At 36.1% G+C, this 7,860-nt stretch overlaps 2 long non-coding RNA genes across 2 annotated transcripts; both read right to left on the bottom strand.

Annotated features, from left to right (window-relative positions):
- Positions 1 to 1,608: 1,608 nt before the first annotated feature.
- On the bottom strand, positions 1,609 to 2,154 carry LOC140855420 (uncharacterized). The gene is made up of 2 exons (XR_012138354.1): positions 1,900 to 2,154; positions 1,609 to 1,799 (listed from the first exon to the last, which is right to left on the bottom strand). It is a non-coding gene; the product is annotated as an uncharacterized lncRNA (long non-coding RNA).
- A 197-nt stretch (positions 2,155 to 2,351) lies between these two features.
- On the bottom strand, positions 2,352 to 2,961 carry LOC140855522 (uncharacterized). The gene is made up of 3 exons (XR_012138430.1): positions 2,810 to 2,961; positions 2,615 to 2,707; positions 2,352 to 2,454 (listed from the first exon to the last, which is right to left on the bottom strand). It is a non-coding gene; the product is annotated as an uncharacterized lncRNA (long non-coding RNA).
- Between the last annotated feature and the right edge of the window lie 4,899 nt (positions 2,962 to 7,860).

The raw sequence follows: 7,860 nt of genomic DNA, 5'->3' as shown, positions 1-7,860 counted from the left end.
AAGGTCTTACCTTTTAATTTTTTTCTTTTTCCATTGATTTTCCTATGTTTTCCCTTGATTTTTCCTTTACTTTTTCCATCCCCAAGAGTTTCAATCGAGTAGGAGACTTGGAGCCTTTCGATAAAAAATTCCCTAAATCATATAAAATATCATACTTCTACCAAGATTAAGCTCTCAAAACCTAAAGGGACTAACTCACACCACCACAACTCCCACAAAATCCCATATGCTAGAGGAAAACCTCAATAGGAACCTAAGAACCCCTCCCATCTCCCTCAAATGCTCATTTCTCCCTTGGATCTCTGAAGAAAGAGACTGAAATGAAGACAAAAAGGGAGGAAAGAGAAAAAAAATGATCAATCCATGTGGAAAACATCTTACCTTTTGATTTTTTCCATTTTTCCTTGGTTTTTTTTTGACATTTCCTTTGTTTTCCCCTGGTTTTTCCATAGTTTTTCTATCCTCAAGAGTCTCAATCAGGTGGGAGGCTTGGAGTGCCCAACAGAGAAGCTTAGATGTTGGCTAGGGTTTTACATTGGTATTTATATATAAATGGATCCGAATGGGTTTCAGTTTTAAATCCTAAATCCGTCCCAAATCCTATTAGAATATACTAAACGGATCCTATTAGAATTTGAGATGGGTTGGGTACTCAAAAAATCTACCCGATTGCCATCCCTATTCTCGTTAGTAATTAATAGACATTGGCTTTTACTCAAACAGCTTTCCATATTTTGATCAGGTTTGGAGTGCGGTGATGTGAACACATACGGTTGGGGCTTCTGCCACCACGCACATCTAACGACCATTATCAACCTCTAGCCAGCTGAACAGCGGTGACCCAAATGTCCATCCTCGTGCTCCGCTATCTCTCCTGTCATCGCCAGCTGGGCCAGGAACCATGCACTACAGAAAAAATGGTCATTAACGACGCTATTAATGGTCATTAACGACGCTTTAAAGCGTCGCTATTTCGCTTTACGATGCTTCAAAAAGCATCGGCAAAGCGTCGACTATGTAAGAGTGGGGACGAATAGCGCCGACGCTTTTTAAAAGCGTCGTTATTTTTTAACGACGCTTTAAAGCATCGTTAATATTTACATTAACGACGCTTTAAAGCGTCGTTAAATTTGTCTTAACGACGCTTATAAGCGTCGTTAATGTAAATCTTTACGACCCTTTAAAACGTCATAGAAGACAAATTTAACGACGCTTATAAGCGTCGTTAATGTAAATCTTTACGACGCTTTAAAGCGTCGCAAAAGACAAATTTAACGACGCTTTAAAGCATCGTTAATGACCTCGCGTGACAGTACAGTCTACCAAGACGCTTTTCGAAGCGTCGGCTTTTTGTCTTTAACGACGTTTATAAGCGTCGTTAAAATAATTTTAACGACGCTTATAAGCGTCGTTAAAGGTTTTAAGAGGAAAAAAAAAATATAGATATTATCTAAAAAAAAAAAAATAATACAATACATTCCTGTACAAAATCATATTACACCTGTACAATAAACATGTACAATACAATAAACATGTACAATCACCACATTCACATTCACACCTGTACAATCACCATCATTCACATCAAAAGCAAGCTGAAATAGAAAATTTAATCAAACCAAAAGATAATATTTTATATAAATAAAAATAAAGTACTAATCGTCCATTACAATCAAGAGTAATATAAATAAATATAAAAATATAACAAAAATAAAATAACATCAATCTGCAGGCGGATGGTCGTCGTTGTCTCCACGTGACGTGCCGCTATCTCGACGGGTGCCTGATATGCCAGGAGCCTACAAAAAACATATCAAAAGCATGATTTGCATATCTATAAATAAAATATATAAATCATTAAATTAATATAAAAATATATATTTAATATTATGTGTTTACCTGAGATGAACCATACATCTCTAATAAAGATGTAAGGCGATCAATCTGTCCCCTCATGGCCTGCATCTCGGCACGGCTCTGTCGCATCTCCTCCATCTCAGCGGCACGACTCTGTCTAATCTCCTGTATCTCCGCCTCGAGTCTGCAAACGCGTGAATCCTGAGCATCTGCTGCAGCATGCTGCGTATATCTACTAACCTCAGATAACTGAGTGGGGGTGACTCCTACTCCATAACCCCTCACTCGGTCGTAGCGCTCTGGTCCCATCAACTCTATGAATACCTCGGCCTCGATACGGCTCTGCTGCGTAGATGCTGCGGACTCATCGTCACGCTCTGCAATGAGAGATGTAGCCCTCTCCTGTATTTTTTTTGAAAACAAGAGTTATACATTAATAGCTAACAAAATTAAATTTAAATCATTGCAAAAAATATAATATTAATAATGCCGTACATATAAATCTCTCGACTCATCTCGAATAAAAGTACCATCCTGATGAGTATGAGTCATCCGGTAAAACTCCACTTGTCCGGGTTCCCTCCCATGCTCATCCTCCTACACAAATAATTTCAATTTTAAGCAAACAGTTATGATAATTTAAAAAAATATATGAGTATCATGATACAGACATGGTCCACGATACATAATGATATTAGTTATATAAATATTTGAACATAAAAATTAAAAGTTAATTATGAAAGTTTAAGGAACATACAAACTCCTGTCGGAGTCGTGCATAACTCTTCGACCCCGATGTATGAGGAACAAACTGAGCTGCTCGTGCAGCTCTACCAATAGCAGAATAAGTCTGTAAAATAAAGTAAAAAACTTGTTATATATACAATATATAATAAAAATCAATATTTTTATAAAATATTTAGGAAAAAAAGATAATAAACAGATAATATACCTGTGCCCTCTCGGAGAACCAATAATGAACCAACTCCATCCACTGATGAGGTGGTACATCAGGAGGACAATTCCTAGCAACCTCCTCCTCTGTCATACCCTGTCTCATATAGTCCTTCTTCAATTGTGCTCTATATTCTTTCCATTTGCGGTTGAGAGACTTCATTACAAAATCATGAGTGGATGGAGGGAGAACAAACTTGCTCTATAAAAAAAAAGTTAAATGAAATAAATTATATAAATGATTAATAATTAATATATAGTATGAACATCAATTCATTACCTCTATAACTCGGAGGAGCTCAACTTTGTACGTTGGAAGCATGTCATTCCATTTTGCATAGCCCAACGGACATAGCTGAGGCCTCCGAGCAACAGTCCCCAAAAATGAAGTCAATAAGCAGGCAGCTTTCTTAATTGGCTGACCTAGCTGATTGCACTCCACAACAATCCTCTCGCCCTCACGCATCTGCCACACATCTCGTACTACTGTGGGTCCGCGTCTGAGGCGTACTCTCCCGGATCCGTCTGCAAAAAATACATAAAAGTAACTATATCATAAATATACATAAAATAAAATAAAAAAAAATTACATGAAAGACAATATATACCCTGCACGTGTATCTCATCATCTGGCTGATGAACAGGAGGATCGTGCTGTGCTGATGATGAAGGACAGGGCTCAGAATGCTGTGCAGCTGAACTGTTCTCAGGCTGCTGTGCTGAAGAAGACGTACCGGCCTCTGTCTGTGAAAACTGGAACTGCACACCAGCATATCGTCCCCTGCGACGCATGATGTCACCTAGCATTTATATAAATAAAAGGTAGAATCAGTTAATATATGGAGTAAAATAACATAATAATTAATGCAAAATATATACATCATAAATAATTATTACCAGTAACAATCAAGCAGTAGTGTTTTCTTCGAATTCTGTTCTAACCAACGTCGTCGTAGCATTTAAATCATCAGCTGGCACAAAATTGTAGGGCATACATTGTGTATAAGTGTCATCGTCATCATCCTCCACTTGGTTTCCCATATCATATAAGTCTCTAGATTTTGTTTTGATGACAGTAAACCAATCTTTATCTTTTGCGTCTTGTACATAAAATACTTGACGAGCTTGAGATGAAAAAATGAATGGGTCATCCTTCAATAACACACCAGTGTGTATCAACCTTGAAAAATTTACAAGTGTAAATCCATTTGCATCTTGTTTCAAACCCCTTGGTGAGTTTATGTCTATCCAATCACATCTAAACAGTACTACTTTAAATTTTTCATAATAATCCAACTCATAGATATCTTTAAGTACACCATAATAGGATTTTCCATCCGCTTCCACCATAACACCGCTATTCTGTGTTTTTCTAAATTTCTCCCGTTCTCTAGTATGAAATTTAAAGCCATTAATTATGAAACTGTTATATCTATTCACAATCTTGTTAGGTCCTCGAGCAAGAGCTATTAGTTCATCTGAATTATTTGTCTCCATCATCTTTGATACCTAACAAAAAATGATATGACGAAGTGCAGTTGAGTTATCTGATATTAAATATGTATCAAAAATTAATATATCTCATAATTAAATATAAATCACACCTGATTCGAAAGCCACATAGGGAATAACTCGACCAACCATCGCTGTTCAATCCTTGCATTAGGACGAATGTTATGATTGGCTCGTCTCTAATAAATTAAAAATTCACTGCATAAAATATAAATATATCATTTATAACATTATATCTAATATAAAATTTAAATTTTGATGTCATTCCTTAAATATACTAACCTGTGATGGTCAGATATTATGTCACTATGAAGTAACACATAACGATGTGCTTGTGCTAAAGATTTTTGATCAAGTACAATACCTTCACCTCTTCCCAAGAATTTTCCAGCAGTTAAGAACTTATACAGTTCTGCATTCTCCACAAAGTCATTATACCGTTGAGGTCGACTAAAAATAGTCTCTACACCTTGAAGATATCTTGAACAAAATGTCAAACATTCATCCGCAATATATGCTTCAGCAATCGAGCCTTCGGGATAGGCTCTATTTCGCACATAATCTTTAAGACGCACAAGATACCTTCAAGAATTAAATATTTATTAAAATATCAGTATGCTGTTGTTTCTAATAAAATTATCAAAAGATTTAAGGTTTGCAATAATACCTCTCAATAGGATACATCCATCTATAATGTACCGGTCCACCAACTTTAACTTCTGAAGCTAGGTGAATGAGCAGATGTACCATAATAGTGAAAAATCCAGGAAGAAAAATCTTTTCCATCTGGCAAAGTGTAATTGTAATATCCGATTGTAACTGATCAAGTTCCCGAGGATCAATAACTTTGGAACATAATGCCTTAAAGAATGACGATAATCGAAGTACAATTGTAACAACTTGTTTCGGCAATGACGATCTTAAAGCTATTGGAAAAATATCTTGCATCAATATGTGACCATCATGACTTTTAAGATTTGAAAGTTTTTGATCCTTTAGATGCACACATCGTGAAATATTCGATGCATATCCATCGGGTACTTTGATACTTTTCAAAACTCCCAAAAAATTATCCTTTTCTCGAGCAGACATTGTGTAACATGCAGGAGGCACATAAATTCTATCATTAGCAAGCATTTTAGGATGAAGTTCCTGTCGGATATCCATTTCTTTTAAATCAAGATGTGCCTTCATGTTATCTTTGCTCTTTCCATCAAGGTTTAAAAATGTTCCAAGTAAATTATCGCAAACATTCTTCTCTATATGCATGACATCAAGATTGTGCCGAATAAGATTATGTTTCCAATAAGGTAAGTCAAAAAAGATACTTCATTTTTTCCATAAATGTTTACTTGGCTGTTGTGTAGATGCTATCTGTGTGTCTTCCTCATTTTCATCCTCGAAATAATTGTCTGGATCTTGAAACAACTCTGCATCTATAGTACTGATACTGACTTCCTCTGGTAGCCCTTCGTGCACTGAGCTTTCAACATCATCCCTTCCTCTTTTTTTAGAGGACTTTGAGTGCTTACCATAGCTGTAATTCATGCCATCCATTTGTCTATGAACATCAGTTCCAGAAGGTGGAATAGGGGCACATCCCAATTCTATAGTACCATCAAACAAATCTTTCTGAAATCGAAACGGATGATTTGCTTCCAACCATCGACGATGTCCCATGTAACAAAATTTACCTCCATGTTTTAACCAAATTGAATGTGTTGAATCTCCACAACAAGGACATGCGACCCGTCCCTTTGTACTCCAGCCAGATAAATTGGCATATGCTGGAAAATCATTAATAGTCCATAACAAAGCTGCCCGTAGTTTAAATGTTTGGCCGTTGGAAGCATCAAATGCATCAACACCCTCCCACAACTGTTTCGATTCCTCTATCAAAGGCTGTAGAAAAATATCAATATCATTGCCTGGACCCTTATCTCCTGGAATAACCATTGACAAGATAAGTGATGATTGTTTCATGCACATCCACGGTGGCAAATTGTAAGGTATCAAAACGACTGGCCAAGTGCTGTAGGTAGAACTCAGGGTCCGAAATAGATTGAAGCCATCAGAAGCTAAGCCAAACCTAACACTGCGAACATCAGAGGCAAAATCAGGATGCCTATCATCAAATGCTTTCCATTGAAGACTATCTGCTGGATGTCTCAACATTCCATCCTTTGTACGTCCTTCATGATGCCATCTCATTGATGAAGCTATTTTTGATGATGCATAAATCCTTTTCAATCTAGGTATAAGAGGAAAGTAACGCAATACCTTGGCCGGTTTCTTTTTACTCCACGTTGCATCCAATTCATTCAGTACATCATCTCGATCTTCTTTTTGTGTTATCCATCTTGAAGATCCACATACATTGCATGACTCTTGATTAGCATTTTCACCCCGATATAACATACAATCTTTCGGACAACTATGAATCTTTTCGTATCCAAGATCCAATTCCTTTACTACTTTCTTGGCTTCATAATACGATGGTGGTAAACGAGTGCTTTCTAGAAATGCATCCTTTAATAACTTGAGCAGCATGGTAAAACTCTTTCCAGACCATCCATTCAAATATTTTATATGAAATAAATGTACAAGAAAAGAAATCTTAGAAAATTTTGTACAACCCGGATATAATTCTTCGTCTGCATCTTTCATTAAGGTGTGATAACGAGCTGTCTCATCATTAGATGTATGTATGGGCTCCTCAACATGCATACGTTCCGTATGCGTACATCCATCAAACATCCCAACTATTTCTTGTATACTACTGGATTCTCCTAAATTTTGAACATCAAATCCAAAAGCATCTGTGATCAAACCCCTTATATCATCATCTCTTGCAGAATTGTCTTCTAGGCTAGTGGATCCGCAATGAGTCAGGGGTTGGTTACATGATGATGGCAACATAGATTCTCCATGAAAAATCCAGTCGGTATAACCTCTTAAAAAACCATTCCATACCAAATGTTCTTCAATATTTTGTGGATCTAAAGAAGAACTATTTACACATTTCCGACATGGACATAAAATCTTTCCATTCAAACTACTTTTCTCCATACCAAATTTAATGAAGTCATGAACTCCATCTAAATATTCTTTACTATTCTTTGGTTTATTTATCCAACTTTTATCCATTGTAGGATAAAACTGACCGAACTTGCAATTTATCTAAAAATAAAAAAAATTATACAATCTATATTAATGCAATGAGTAAAAAATATCAGTCATTTCATAAAATCCAAAAAAATAACAGCTACATAAAGTTTACATAGTAAATGCTTGCTATCATCAACTAATAGGTAAAGAAGGTCCTATCCCATTCAGAAAATGCATTAATTCTATAGGTCAATTACAAAAATCAAATGATATGCAATAAGAGCCGAAAAAAATTTCGACAGCATTTCCCCTTAGTTCTTCCGTATAGGAAGAATAAAAAGAAAATACCATCCAAAATTTATTCCGAACCCTCAGCATACCATTTGATTATGGTAATGACCTATAGAATTACTCACATTTTCCAAACTG

This window comes from Elaeis guineensis, chromosome 2 (assembly GCF_000442705.2).
Source record: "Elaeis guineensis isolate ETL-2024a chromosome 2, EG11, whole genome shotgun sequence".
NCBI classification, from domain to species: domain Eukaryota; kingdom Viridiplantae; phylum Streptophyta; class Magnoliopsida; order Arecales; family Arecaceae; genus Elaeis; species Elaeis guineensis.
Note: the sequence above shows the minus strand (reverse complement) of the source record. Positions and strands in the feature narration are given on the sequence as shown.